The sequence below is a fragment of the Ictidomys tridecemlineatus genome, unplaced genomic scaffold (genome assembly GCF_052094955.1).
Source record: "Ictidomys tridecemlineatus isolate mIctTri1 unplaced genomic scaffold, mIctTri1.hap1 Scaffold_63, whole genome shotgun sequence".
NCBI lineage: Eukaryota > Metazoa > Chordata > Mammalia > Rodentia > Sciuridae > Ictidomys > Ictidomys tridecemlineatus.
In genome coordinates, this window is record NW_027524348.1 from 807,488 (window position 1) to 821,978 (window position 14,491).

Consider the following 14,491-nt stretch of genomic DNA (forward strand, 5'->3'; position numbering starts at 1 on the left):
ATGCCAACGTACCAGGCTGGGATTCTGCCCAAACTCTACAAATCTTGGATTTAGTCCAGATCTCCTCTTTCCTGGGCAGGACACTCTCTCGAGAAGCAGCTCTGGGAATCAACTGAAGGCCAACTCAAGTGCCGACCTGGTGGGTCTTGATTTCTTTCTCCCCCGGTTCTAGGGACTGAACCCAGGACTGCTCTCTCACTGAGCTACATCCCAACCCTTTTCATTTTCTATTTTGAGATAGAGTCTTGCTAAGTTGCTGAGGCTGACCTCGAACTTGTGATCCTCCTGTCTCAGCTTCCCAAGGAGCTGGGATTATAGGCATGCATTACCGTGTCTGGCTATGTTAAGAAGTTTCTAGAACCCCAGAACCAGGAGGGGCCTACTCCACCACATACAGGATACTAGTATTCTTTCTTGGCCCTTCCTTGAATCTCTCTAATGACAGGAAGCTCACCTCCTCACAGGGTAATGACCTGAAGATGGTCTGATGAGTTAGGGAGCTGGTGATCGGAGGGGACCTGTACCTGTTCCCCTAATGAACTCACCTGTGCAAACCCCAGGAAGAAGAGCTGGTCATTGGTGAGACCCAGCATGGGCAAGGTCTGCTCCTCCCAATTCTTCTTTACCCAATTCTGGTAAGCCTGGGAGGAGAGAAGGCCAGAGGTTGAGGGCAGCCAAGATACAGGGGCGAGGGGCTAGTTTCTGGGGTCTGGGCCTCGGCTCAGCCTGGAGGATCCCTCCTCTTTCTCTGCTCCCTCCCTAAAGGGGAGTGCAATTGACCCCAAGGCCTAAAACGCCATACAATGCCGATGGCTCTCCAATGTGCACTTTGGCGCCAGCCTCTTCCCTGATCTGGATATTCAACTGCCTTAGCAGGACACCCAAGGTCACATCCAACTCAGCATGGCACAGAAGGAATAAGTCACATACACGTACCCTCACCAAACCTGCCACCATACGATGGCACCACCACCCTCCTAGTTACTCAGGCTCAAAACCCAGAGTGCCCCCCAACTCTTCCAGCCAAGTCAAACACCCCAAATCTGACCCTCCTCACCCTTCCCCCTGTTCCACATGGCCTCTTGCCTGGTTAACCACACAACAGCTTCCAACTGGTCGAGAGGGTGGGGGAAAGTGGTCAAGCAGGCGGCTGAGCGGCTATGCAAAGGCTCGAGGTGGATCTCCACTGGCCAAGGGCCTTGGATCCCAAATGGAGGCCAGCAAGGGGCTAGTGGAGTTGACAGAATCAGGAGCACATGACAGGCCTGGTCTCCAGGGTCTCTACCACTTCCTTCTTGTCCCCAAGCAGGGGGCAGTTGAGGAAGACCCTGGACATTAGCTGCTGAGGAGGGTGTGACTTCTACGTCTCTGATTCCCACTTTGCACCGAGCACCCAGCACCCTGCAGAAGGTGCTCGCTATAGTCTTCACACGATCCTCTCCACCCCTACCTGGATCTGTTGCACCCATTTTGCAGATAAGGAGGCTTGGAGAATGAAGTAACTTGCCGAGTTGAGAGCATTTGGCAAGCGGCTGAGCCAGGGTTTAGACTCTGGTCCTTCTCTCCAAAGCTAAGTCCCAGGGAGCAGAGGCAGCAGGGCTAAGAAGCTGATGGGCTCTGTCTGGAGGGACCCCAAGGAACCTGTACCTTGATCATCAAAAGCGTGAGTCAGCTCATGGCCCACAACGACACCAATGCCACCAAAGTTTAAGGCCCTGGAGGGAGAAATGCAAAGTGAGAACAAGGCCTCTGGCTCCTGCCCTGTCATGTGGCCCTCACTTCTTGGGCCTGAGATGTAGCAGAGTCTCTCGGGGCTCTGTGGGACACAGCCCTGGAGACAGTGGGAGGCTGAGCAGTCTAAGGGAGCCAGCTGTGCCCTGTGGGTGACATGCACGTGCTGGACACTCTAGAGGATCACTGTCCCCTCCCACAGACTAGCAGTTAAGCTTTAAAGCAAACGGAGCCTGGGAATGGGCCAGCACCTCTTCCCAAGCTCCACACGGTCATCCCAGGAGTCTAGCTTCTAAGACAGCACCCTCACCCGCCAACTCCCTGGCTGTGACTGCTCTAAGCCACTGTCACAGCAGTATTTCCCACATGGGGCTCTTGACTGCACAACTGTGCCACGTTACCCGGTTGCAGGAGCTTTCGGCCCCAGAGACCCCTGGGGGGAAGGCAGGGGACGGGGGCTGCTGCGCTCTGCACCCACGACGCTGCAATCCTAGGCCACCTGGCCACCGGGGCGCAGATGGCTCAGTAAGATGGCTGTCAGGGTCAGCTGCAGACACAGGGCTGGCTAAGGGGTGGGGGACCCATTGGGGCATCAGCACCGGAGATGGCCTACTTGGGCGAGGAGCGGGTGTAGAAGGGCGCCTGCAGGATCCCAGCTGGAAACACAATCTCGTTCTTGGTAGGCGAGTAGTAAGCATTCACCATGGGCGGGGTCATGCTCCACCTGCAAGCAACAGGTGCGAGAGAGCCCAGGCGGTGGGCGGAGTGGAACTCCAGTGGGTTCTCCTTGACCCCGGGCCCAAGTCAGCACAAGGACATCGGGCAGCACTGTTTCTGAGGGGGAACTAGAAAACACCTGAATGTCTATAAATCAGAGATGTCACCTCAGGGGGTGCCACACCGAGGCGCTCACAGAGAGCAAGAGGGACCATCAGATATTGAACTGAGGTTATTTTTGAGGCTTGAAATGTGTCTAGAAACTGTTCTAAGGTGTGGTCTGTGGACAGTCCCCACGATCCTCTGGTTTATGATGTCAAAACTATCTTCATTATAACATTGAGACACTTTGCCTCTGCCACGTGTTGAGATGTGCATCATGGTACAAAAGCAACTGTGGATGACACTGCTGCCGCCTAGGCAGGGAGCCAGGCAAGTCCTAGCGGCCACCTCTCCTTCCCCAGAAGGTGCTCCAACCAAAACAAACCAGCCAGTCATTTTCATTGACAACACCCAAGAAAAAGTAGCCTAACTATTAATTCCATTAAATCTCGGCCCCCAAGTACCAGTCTTTAATATCCCGTGTGACCAATGGGGAAATACCCACGTGGTGCTTTAGGCCTCTCTCATCCTCTTCGGATGACTGACTAGCCATGGAATTTTGGACTTGGGCAACTAGGCAGACATGTTCTTGAAAATGAAAAGGGAAGCTTAGCACCTCAGGGGAAATAATTCACATTTTGTCATTTATTACCAATGATAAAAATCTGAGGTTTCAAAATAACTAAAGTTTTAAAGAAAAATTAAAATTTTGGAAAACTTGTATTGACCATCATGAATTTGATAGTACTTTAAGACTTTTTTCAGGAGGTCAACTATGATGTTAACTAATGTGAAAAATTTTTTTTTTGGCTACAGTATATGAGAGTGGAAAATCTGTAAATCTTAGTGGAACCACAATTTTTTTTTTCTTTTCTGTTTTTTTTTTTCATACTGGGGACTGAACCCAGGGTGTGTAACCACTGAACCACATCCTCAGCCCTATTTAATATAGTATTTAGAGACAGGGTCTTGCTGAGTTGCTTAGGGCCTTGCTAAGTTGCTGAGGCTGGCTTTGAACTCATGATCCCTCTGACTCAGCCTCCTTAGCTGCTATGATTGCAGGCGTGTGCTACCATGCCTGGCAAAACGCTATTTTCCAAAGGACCAATGCATGAGGCCATGATTATGTAAAAAATCCAAAAAGTGCAAGACAGATCAATGATTTTAGTGTACAGGGTACGAAAAGTTCATGGATAAGTTTTCAGATTTTTCATATTGTATTTTGGGGGGGGGCAAGGAGGCTAATGGGGATTGAACTCAGGGCACATGACCACTGAGCCCCAGCCCAGCTCTATATTGTATTGTATTTAGAGACAGGGTCTCACTGAGTTGCTTAGTACCTCACTTTTGCTGAGGCTGGCTTTGAACTTCTGCCCATGCCTCCTGAGCCACTGGGATTACAGGTGTGCACCACCACGACTGGTTCAGATTTTCCACACTGCATTAATCTTTCCTTCCTTGGGGACTGAACCCAGGGGTGCTCTATCACTGGGCTTCATCCCTTGCCCTTATTTTTCACTTTGCTAAATTGCCTAGGCTGGCCTTGAACTTTGGCTCCTTCTGCCTCAGCCACCTGCGTAGCTTGGGTTGTAGATGAATACTGCTGTGTCTGGCTAGAAGACAAGTTTAAGTAAAAAATTTTAATCTAAAATTTAAAAAGCCAGGTAAATAGGCAGTAGTGTCTGTGCCATATTCTGAAGGTGAAGGCCCACCTACCTTCTTGTTTGTTAGGGGGACCCTGGTTGACAATGGAAAACTTGGAGGAAAAGGATGTTTGAACCTCCTTTGCCCACCAGAGGGCGCCAGAGGCAAAGAGGACTCGTTCTGACTTTTGGTAAGATTTGTCCTGTTTCAGGAGTGGAGGGACTAGTACCGGGCTGACTACATCTAACTTTCCTGGGGAGACCATTTTAAAAAGAAGGGTCTTTCTCCAGATTATTCTGACTTAAGAAATTAGGCTATGGCCAGGTGCAGTGGTGCTCAACTGTAGTCCAGCAATTTTGGAGGTAGAGGCAGGAGGATCACATGTTCAAGGCCAACTTCAGCAACCTAGTGAGGCTCTCAGCAACTTAGTCAAACCCTGTCTCAAGATAAAAAATAAAACAGGGCTGGGAATTTAGCCCAGTGATAAAGCCCTCATGGGTTCAATCCCCAGGAACTCCCTACCCCCGTTGCAAAAGCCCCCACAACCAAACACCATCATAACAACAACAACAAAAAAAAACGTCAGGAGGCAACCCCCACACCAACACTCACATTTTTCGCAGTGCTGGGGAGGGAACTCAGGGTCTCAAGTACTAGGCTGTACTCTACCACTGAGCTACACCCTCATCCTAGGAGAATATTTTTGAAACTGCTCCCTAAGGGACACTGATGCACAGTGGGATTTGCAGTGTGTTCATGTGCTTGGTTATCAGGGCCCATCTAGAACCTTCCCCAGCTCTCAGGGAAACAGTGGGAGAAACCACCGCTCCTGTTTGTGAGGAGTTATGAGACATTCACCCATGTGGAGGGCCTCCTCTCAGGGCCTGGCTCTCCCCAGTTCCCACACTGGATTGCTTCAATGACCCCAGAAGCAGTTCCCTTCCCTTCTACTTCGAAGTTAATGAAATGAAGGCTCTGAATGCGGAGGCCATGAAGCTGGGATGTGGTGCCAGGCCTTCACTCTGCCAACAGGCTGGGCACTGAGGCACACAGACTGGGGCCAGGATGGGCTCTACTCTGGCTTTTTTTGCAGAGGGTTCTGGGGATTGAACTCAGAGGCACTCGACCACTGGGCCACATCCCCAGTCCTCTTTTGTATTTTATTTAGAAACAGGGTCTCACTGAGTTATTTAGGGCCTCTCCGTTGCTGAGGCTGGCTTTGAACTTGCGATCCCCTTGCCTCAGCCTCTTGAGCTGCTGGGATTACAGACATGTGCCACCGCACCCAGCAGCTTTTAGTTTCTTAATTTGAAAAGAGGGCCTCTGTGACAGTAACACCTGGCACCTGACAGTGGGTGGGGAAGGCAAGTTCAGCGGGGTGCATCCCCATGGTGGGGAACCAAGACCTTCCTGGCCGGGCCTGGGGGACTCACTGGTCTCTGTTGGGGGCTTTCCTGAGCTGGTCAGCAGTGACCCTCCATGAGAAGTTGAAAAATTGCATGGCGTTCTCGAAGTAGAGGTCTGGAACTGCCGTGTACTGAAGAAAGAAGCAGAGACACAGGATGGGAGCACACCCAGAGGAAACTCAGAAACTCAGACCCCTCCAGGTGAAGGGATGGGTCGGCAGGCCCAGGGCTAGAGTGTGGGCTCGGAGCTATAGGCTCCGCCCCTCTAGAGGCCTCTAACCTGCTGGGCCCAGCAACAACTGTCTCCTTCAGGCGCCTGACAGTGTCACAGTGCTGCAGGATGCCTCGGCAGTGGTTCCCATGGGCAAGAAGTATCTCCATCACTGTCCTGCAGGACTGTGACGATGGGTGTGTTCTCTGTGTGTTCTATACCCACCCTGGCCAATATGGTAGACTCTGGTGACAGGTGGCTACCGAGCATCTCAAATGTGATAGTGTAATTAAATTTTAATTAAGTTTTGATGAATTAAATAGCCCCCTCCCCATGGCTGGTAGCTAACAAATTGGACATCACAGATTTAAAGAACCACGCTGGAATCTAGCTCTGAAATGTCAGGGGACAGGTGTTATCACACCCCTACCCCTGGGCAAGGCCTCTCAGCTCCTGACAGGTGCAAAGCCCTCCTCCAGGTCCACTCTGGATCTTTACGGTGTACCCAAGGGCTTCGATAAAACACTGGGCCCTCAGGGGCAGGCCCCTTCCTGTGGGCCCTGCCTGAGCTATCTCAAGGAGACTCTGGGTCTCGCACCATGATGACCCTGGGGTGTCTGAAATTATTCTCAAGAAACATGGCTGTGGAATGAGTCTCCTCTTCTCAGAAGTAATTTTAATAGTCTTAGGTTTTAAATAGAACCATGATGAGAGGTTATTATAATTTCAAAAATGCCTGAATTTCAGAAATTTCACTCATGAGAAGATAGGAAACTATCATTTGGGGCAAAATCACAACCCACTTAAAGGGGTGATGTGCCGAAGGTTCTGGCAGCAGGGAGGCAGCAATCCCCCTCTGCCTCAGTGGAGTGTCACCGTGCATTTGGGATGGCTGCCTCCTCGTTCCCATCCCCATCTCAAGGTCAAAATTTGAGGTCCAGGTTTTCTCTGAGGAGGTCGGGGTACAACCCTGAAGACAGGTGGCCGCTCTGGAGCAGGAGCAGGGGTGTGAGGGGCTTCACATTTCTACCCACCTCGTGGTGTTTTAGGGCCGTGATGCTGGCCAGCTGACCCCAGCCCTGTGGGCTCTGGGATCAGGGTCAGGTGGTGCTGCACCTTTTAGGATCTGCTTCCCCAAGACCTTTTTCTTTTTAAAATTTTTTAGTTGTAGATGGACATAATATCTTTCTATCTTTCTTTCTTTCTCTCTCTCTCTCTCTCTCACACACACACACACACACACACACACACACACACACACACGTGCAGTAACAATCCCCAAATATAGCCATCTGTCTTTCCTTCACACATAAACACACAGGCATGCAGAATCCATCCCTTCCCCCTTCTCTCTCTCTCTCTCTCTCTCTCTCTCTCTCTCTCTCTCTCTCTCTCTTCTTTCTTTAATGTGGTTCTGAGGATCGAACCCAGGCAAGCACTCTGCCACTGAGCCAACCTCAGCCCCCCTGCCCCCCTGCCCCCCCTTTTATGTAGTGCTTGGGTTGAACCAGTTGGAGTCATGATGTGAGGCCAGCGTTCTCCCACTGAGCTAATCCCCTGATGGCTTTCATGATCCCAGGTCAGCCTCCCTGCCTCCAGAAGCCCTGGGTGTCCCGCCCACTTTGGCCCCTCCCCAAGTGGGCACTTGGGATGGCAGGGCGTAAGCCACTCACGTCATTGAACACTTTGTCCAGTTCCTTGGGGTCCATAATGAAGTTGGGGTAGCCTATCATGTTGTAGATGGCGTCCATCTAGAAGGGAGGGACACAGAACTGAGCACCTGCGATGCTGGCCAGCTGGCCCCAGCTCTGTGGGCTCTGGGCTCAGGGTCAGGTCAAGGGGCGGGGGATCAGGCACCTCCCCACTTAGGACTTTCACATCTCTTTTTGGAAACATTCCCTCCTTGCCTATCTTTTTAAAAAAGATATATTTATTTTTTTTCAGGTGGACACAATATCTTTTTTTTTTTTACTTTTATATGGTGCTGAGGATCAAACCCAGTGCCTCACACAGGCAAGGCGAGTGCTCTACCGCTGAGCCACCACCCCAGCCCCCAGTTAATCTTTTGGGTTTCTGATTAAATGTTGCTTCCCCAAGGGAAGCTGCTATGGTCCAAATGTGTCCCCAAAGTTCAAGGGTTGGAACCTTTGGCAGGTGATGAGGTTCTGGGGCTCCGTCCCCCACCGCTGGGAAACTGGGAGCTGTGGAGGGAGCGGGCACCACAGTGGCTTGGTCCACCTCTCTTGCGCGTGCTCTCCTGCCTGTCCACCTTCAGCCAAGAGATGTGTGACACTGGGCTTCAGGCTGTCCCCTCAGCCTGCTAGACTGGTCACAAGGCAGGACAGCATCCATGCGTGCCCAGGGGACAGGCTGGCCTCTCCTAGCCCTGCTCTCTCTCTGCTGCTCTCGCCTGGTGCAGGAAGCCTGGGTGCCCGAGCCCCTGGGCGGCCTTACCTTCTCCTTGGCTGACTTCTGGGTGTCCTCATCCATCCACTTCAGTGTGCTCAGGCTCTCCTCAAAGGCCTTCTTGATCTCCAGGATCATCTCGCTGGCCTGAGGAGACAGATGTTGCACCCTCAGCTCTGGGCACTGGCCCCCTGGATGCAACCAGTGCCCCAGGCAGGATGACACTGGACCCGAGGTCAAACTGAGGTGGGCTCACGGCCTCGGGTTCTGCAGAGCAGGCTGAGAGGGTGGCCATGGCTGTGCTTCCAGACAATGTTCCTAACATGGATATCCCTTGAGACAAGATGGGCCTTCCGTGCACTGGTCTCTGTGTTCAAATGAGCTTAGATGTGCCTTGGGGAAGCAGAAAGGTCCGCAGCAGGACTTTTCGGAGCCTTTAGCATGGTGGAGTGCTCTTTTGGAGCCATCCAGAAGACATGGCCTCTCCCAGGCTGATGGGATCCTTTTTGATGGAATAGAGCTTTAACACCCAGAGAACTTGATCTGAGGAGCACTCAGAAAGGCCACACTCAGGTGCAAATGGCAGCTGTTGAGGGTGACGATGCACGGGCAGACCCAGGGGCCAAAGATAGAAGATGGAAGGATTCTGGGGAAGGGGAAGGCAAGAGCCGTGGGGCTGGGGCCAGACAGACCTGGATTCAGATTCTGCCTCAGCAGATGTGATAAATAATCGCTGCCATTGACTGTAGCTTATTTTGGGCCAGGTGTTCTTTACGTGTAGCATCTCATTTTGTTATGGCCAGGCTGTGTGGGCAATGACCACACAGACTCCATTTTGCCCTGAGACTCCACATCATGTAAGAAACACTTCTCCCGTGGAAAAGCTCTGCCTCTGCACCCATCAGCGAGCGGTTGCCTAGCATAGCACGTTAGGCGACACAGATGGCAAGTCTTATATAACGTGAAAGTGTCCCCTCTTCAGTTCCCATTTCTCTTGGACAATCTACCCTGTCAGAGGTAGACTGTCTAGATGTTAGTAGCCATTCTTTAACTTGTCCTCGACTAGGGACATTTTGGCCCACCCTCTTTACTGCTTATGATTTTAGATCTTATGATGTTTGTTTATGGTTTTGGGTCATAGCAACAGCCACTTATGCGTTAATATGGTTTTGGACTACAAAAGGTGTGCTCGAACCCTGGGAGGGGGTGGAAGGGTGTGGACTAGCAGCCTGGCCCTTGGCCTGTCTCTTGCTTTAAGATCCACTTGGTGATTTATTGCAATCTCACCTTAACAATTTAACACCCCTCTGCAGATGGGACAGCCCTACTTTCATGTCCCAGGTGAGGGGAGAACACCGCTCAAGTCACCCAGCCAAGTGACAGAGCCAGAATCTGAGCTAGGGGCTGGCTGTCTCCCCAGCACTCAGCCATGATGATCCTCTACCTGCCCGAATAATTCTGTCACCCTCAGAGTAAGAAAAATGTCACTTCCAGGTCAACATTACCTGGTGGGGTCCTTCACAGCCCCAGGAGGTAGAGATGGCTGTGGTAGCCTGTGGGGTCACTGGGAAGATCAAATTAAATAACACAAACTGGCCTGGCGCTCAACCACGGAAGTCATTTAGTAAGTCATTCCCTGCAGCCTGAGAAGACGGCCTCTGAGTTAAAGAAGGCCCCAGGATCCTGTGGCCTGGAGCAGGAAAGGCCCAGGGCAGAGCAGAGTGTGGGCTGTCAGGCTGGCGGCAGGGTGGGGGGTGGTCCAGCAGATGCGATGCCCACTCTGTCCACAGGGGAGGTACTTACTATGTTCTTGCTGTTCTCGGTGAAGGTCACTTTGACAAACATGGGGTCCAGGGCAAAGCCCAGGTTGTTTTCCGTGTCACTCATGCAAAACTTCCAGCGAGGAAGGCAGGTCTGAAAAACACGAGCGCAGAGGGTCACTGGGCCCAGTCCTCCTTCTCCCAAGGCCTGGCTGGGAGGTGGCGCCATAGGAGGCCTGTGCTTCCCCCCAGAACTCCAGGGAGACAAACCTCTTCTGGCCACAGAAGTTACTTTAGGCCACAGACACCCCTCATGGCCACCATCTACTGTCTCCTGAGTACCAGCCTCTGTGCTTGGCACTTCACGAAGGTCTGCCACTGAGCACCCCTAGTGGGCAGCGATGGGCCACTGGACAGACAGGAAGCAGAAATTCAGTAAGGGCAGTCACTGGTCCAGTAGGTGACAGTGGGTAGGGGTGCCACAGGGATGGGAACTCTGACATGCCTGGTCCTCCATCTGGGGCTCCCGCCAACTCCACCTGGTCCTGCCTCCTGGAGGACACAAGGAATCTTGGAGGCACAGAACCTCAGGAAGCTGCCTGTCCACCTGAGCAACGGCAACCTTCCCAGAAGGCCAGGGGCCCAGCCCCATTTACAGCCTCCTAGAGAGAGAAGGCCACAGTGACAGCACAAAACTTCAATGTCGGCTTTTTTTTTTTTTAATGTGCTAAGGATGCCAGGCAAGTGCCTCACCACTGAAACGCATGCCCACCCCAACCCCAGCTCTTTCCTTATATTTTATTTTGAGATAGGGTCTCTCAATGCTCATTGCCCAGAATGGCCTTGAATTTGCAATCCTCCTGCCTCAGCCTCCCCAGCAGCTTGGATCACAGGTGTGTCACTGTGCCAGGCTTAAGTTGGTTCTTCCTCAGTCTCACCCACAAGCAGTGCTAGCCCATAGGACACCTCAGTATGAACCAGAAATGGTCCTTGAGCTGCAGCTCCCCAGAGCATGGGCTGATAAAGAGCACCGGGAGGGTTTCAGCCTCGCTGTCCCCCTGCCCGGCCATCCCTCCATGGACAGTGTGTATGACCAGGTGTGATGACCCTGCTTATGGAAACCAGTCCGGCTGCAGGGTCCTCTTAACCCTGAGGAACAGGCGTGACAACCAGCTCGGGGCAGCCTGCTTCACACCAGCCCTACTGTGAACAACCCAAATGCCCATCGGCAGACAGATGGATAAACAAAATGTGTTGTTTTTCTACAGCGACATACCACTTGGCAGCACGGAGGAACCAGCTACTCAGAGATGCCACAACATGACGAATTCCACAGACTCACTAAGCCAGGCGGCCAGGCAGACAGTGTAGGACTCGGCTGCCCATCTGCAGCACCTTGGGGAGACGCAGGAAGGGGCCCGAGGGCATGCCGGGTAACTGGGTCCACAGAAACCTTGTTTGTCCTGACCGGGCTGGTGGTCACACGCACGACTTCATTGTCACAAATCAACCAACTGTATCCTTCACCCACACTCTATGCACATATGTTTGTGCATATTGTTTTTAAGTGCTGGGGGTTGAACCCAGGGCTTCACACATGCTAGGCGGGCTTTCTTTCTTTTTTTCTTAATGGGGTGCTATGAATGGAACCCAGGGCCACCCTCACACCACACTAAACTACTCTATGTCTCAAATTTTTTTTTGAGACAGGGTCTCCCTGGAATTACCAGAGTGTGCCACCATGGCCAGGTATACTAAATACTCTATTGTATGTAAATTATGACTTAAAACATTTTTTTTTCTAGTCAAGAAGGAAGGGAAGGTCATTCTAGTCTAAGTGTAGCCCCTGGATTCTGCTTAGCTGTCCCAACCTGTGTCCGTTTCAATGGCTGCTTTCTGCTCCCCTCTCCCTCCTGCCTGCCGCCCTGCCAGCCACTGGGCAGCCCACAGCTGGACACAGACTTGGCCTGGATATGCTGAGGCCAAGCACATAGTGGGTCAAAGCTAGGGAGTCTCCAACTTTGAGGCTTGGCAGAGGCTCTGACGGCTGGATCATGGGCAGATTCTTATTGTCTTCTGCCTGGTGTCTCTGGAGAAGCCCATTCACTTTACACACACGCATTTGTCCCCTGAGTGACTCCCCTGCTCGGGGACTGTGCCAGGTCTCAGGAATTTAGAGCTGAATCAACAGCGGGCCTGCCCTTGAGGACTCTGTGGAAATGCCCAGAACATCCAGCAGGAGACAGAGGTGCAGTAATGATGTCAACAGCCGTGACAGCACCGAGCGCCTGAGAGCCCAGGGTGTGCAGGCCGCACGCCTAGAATGCTCGAGGGAGACTAAGGGAGAGGAATGAGGCACAGAGAGGTTAAGTCACTGGCCCAAAGGGAGCACCCAGGGAGTAAGTGCTGCAGTGGGCTTGAGCCCAGAGAGTCTGGCTCCAGTGACTTCCCGCAAAAAGGCCACTCTGATTGCCTACGACAAAGGTTTTGGAATGAGGAGAAAACTCTTTGAAACAAGAAAGGGTCAGGCAGGTTCATCTGACGTGGGGGCCACCTCCGGGCAGAAAAGGAGGGGCCAGCAGGCCCCTGAGGAGGCTGTGCGACGTGAAGCCTCTTCACCGTAACCCGAGGAGCACCAGCAGGGAGTGGAGAGGGGTCCCTCCTCCCCACCAAGATCTGCGGATTGTAGGCAGGTAGCACGAGGACAGCCGGCCAGGCATGCAGCAGAAGTTTCCACCTTTGGAACCGACTTTACGGCCTGAGGAAACGGAGCCCAGGGATCACCTTTTCACAGATGGGAAGACCGAGTCCCTGCCCCATTTAAGTGACCCGCCCAAGGCTGTGTGGTAAGAAGCAGAACCTCCCATTCAAATCTCTGCCCAGCCTCCCCTGCTCTGCAGCCGGGGGCACTCCCAGCCATTCTCTGAGCCTTAGGTACATGAGGGCAGGTCAGCCCTGGCACCTCCCAGGCAGGCAGGGCTCCTGGGCACAGACCCATCCCACCCATCTTGGTATTCCCACACTGGGCTTGAGGCCTGGCCCACGGTGACAGTGCAGGAGTAACTGTTTGTTGGATGCGTAAATGAGATGGGGAGGCCTCATTCTTGGCATCAGAATTCTTGGCATCAGCTTCCCAGGCGAGAGGGAGGGAGGGAGGCCTGGAAGCCTCTTACAAAAGGAGCCGCAGAGGTTTGGGGGCACTTAAGATGGGTGGAGCCTACTGGATCTGGGGCCTGGGACTCCTGTTCCCTGAGAGAACCTGGATCTGGACTGGGTTCCCCTGACCACAAACAGGGAGGATAAGAATCAGGGAACCCTCGTGAGCAGGTGTTTGATGTGTTTGATGCTTCTGGGGAAGAAGTCCCCACCTTTAGAGTCACAGTTACATAAGGAGAGCGCTGACATCTCCACGGGGAAGCAGCTGGAGGGACAGAACAGAAACTACCTTCTCTGCAAACCAGCTGAGTTGCTAAGACTCCTCTTTGTGCTTTGGCTTGGCATAACCACCTCCTTCCAGAAGCCTCTGCCCACCCTGGGGGCCTAAGTCCCCATCAGTGTTCCCATGACCCCAGATGGACCCTCAGTGGCCTCTTCATTCTCCTCCTAGACTCAACCCTCATAAGTGCCACAGCCCTGAGGGTATAGTGGTCTTACCAGCCCCAGGGCAGAGCACACAGTAGGTGCTCATCATGAACCCAGGAATCACTGTCGCAGCTCACCTTCTTGGTCCCATACATAACTTCCATGAACTTCTCATCGGCGTCCTGAAAGCGCTGTTCGAGGAAGGAGCTCGTTTTCCGCACCAGGTTCCAGATCATGTAGTTGTTCAGCAGGCTGGGGAAGAGGATGCTGGCTCAGAAATGCCTGGGGCTCCCGAACAGCCTCACCCCGGCCTCCTTCCTAGCCTACCTGGGGCTCGGTTGGCGGCTGCCTTCCAAGCACATGGAATGTAATTCTCCGAGGAACGCCTGGCGCTCAGCCTAGAACCCCTCAGTGTCCGGTGCAATCACTTGCATACCAGCAGTGCTCAATACATGCTGCTGCTTAGCTGCTTTGTGTCTGAAGCTGTGAAGCCGCTGCCTAGAGACTTGCCTGGTGGTGTATGCTACAGTGGGGAGGAGGCTGCCATTCCCTGCTGAAGGCCAGACAGGAAGTAGAGGCCTTAGAGCAGCAGGGGCAGGAAAGGAAGCTCTGGCCAGCCAGGTTTCATGAAGACAATTCCCATGTTCCACCCACAGGGCACAGGGAACCTATCTGTGGCTGACCAACTGACCATGCTGAGTCAAGTTTGCAAAGATGTTACCTTAGTACAAAGATGTTCACTATATTCAACATCTAGCCTCAACCGGAATCACCCTGAAAAGTCTGACTACGGGGGAGGGTATGGCAAATATTGCATGTACAGTTGATGGAATACTATGCAACTATAAAAATGATCCTCACAGGGGGTTTGGGATGGCACTGGGAAATATTCATAATGAAAGTCAAGGCAAGGCTTGGAGCGGTGGTGCATG

General features: G+C 52.6%; 1 pseudogene across 1 annotated transcript in view; it reads right to left on the minus strand.

The window, feature by feature from the left end:
* Positions 1–223: 223 nt before the first annotated feature.
* The window catches only part of LOC144374244 (endothelin-converting enzyme 1-like), a 94,581-nt pseudogene continuing 80,313 nt past the window's right edge, over positions 224–14,491 (minus strand). Inside the window, exons 10-17 of the transcript XR_013433692.1 lie at positions 13,697–13,811; positions 10,021–10,131; positions 8,266–8,364; positions 7,485–7,562; positions 5,628–5,731; positions 2,345–2,455; positions 1,648–1,715; positions 224–641 (exon numbers count right to left, since the gene is read on the minus strand). The product of XR_013433692.1 is annotated as an endothelin-converting enzyme 1-like (transcript). The remainder of the gene's footprint in view (positions 642–1,647; positions 1,716–2,344; positions 2,456–5,627; positions 5,732–7,484; positions 7,563–8,265; positions 8,365–10,020; positions 10,132–13,696; positions 13,812–14,491) is intronic.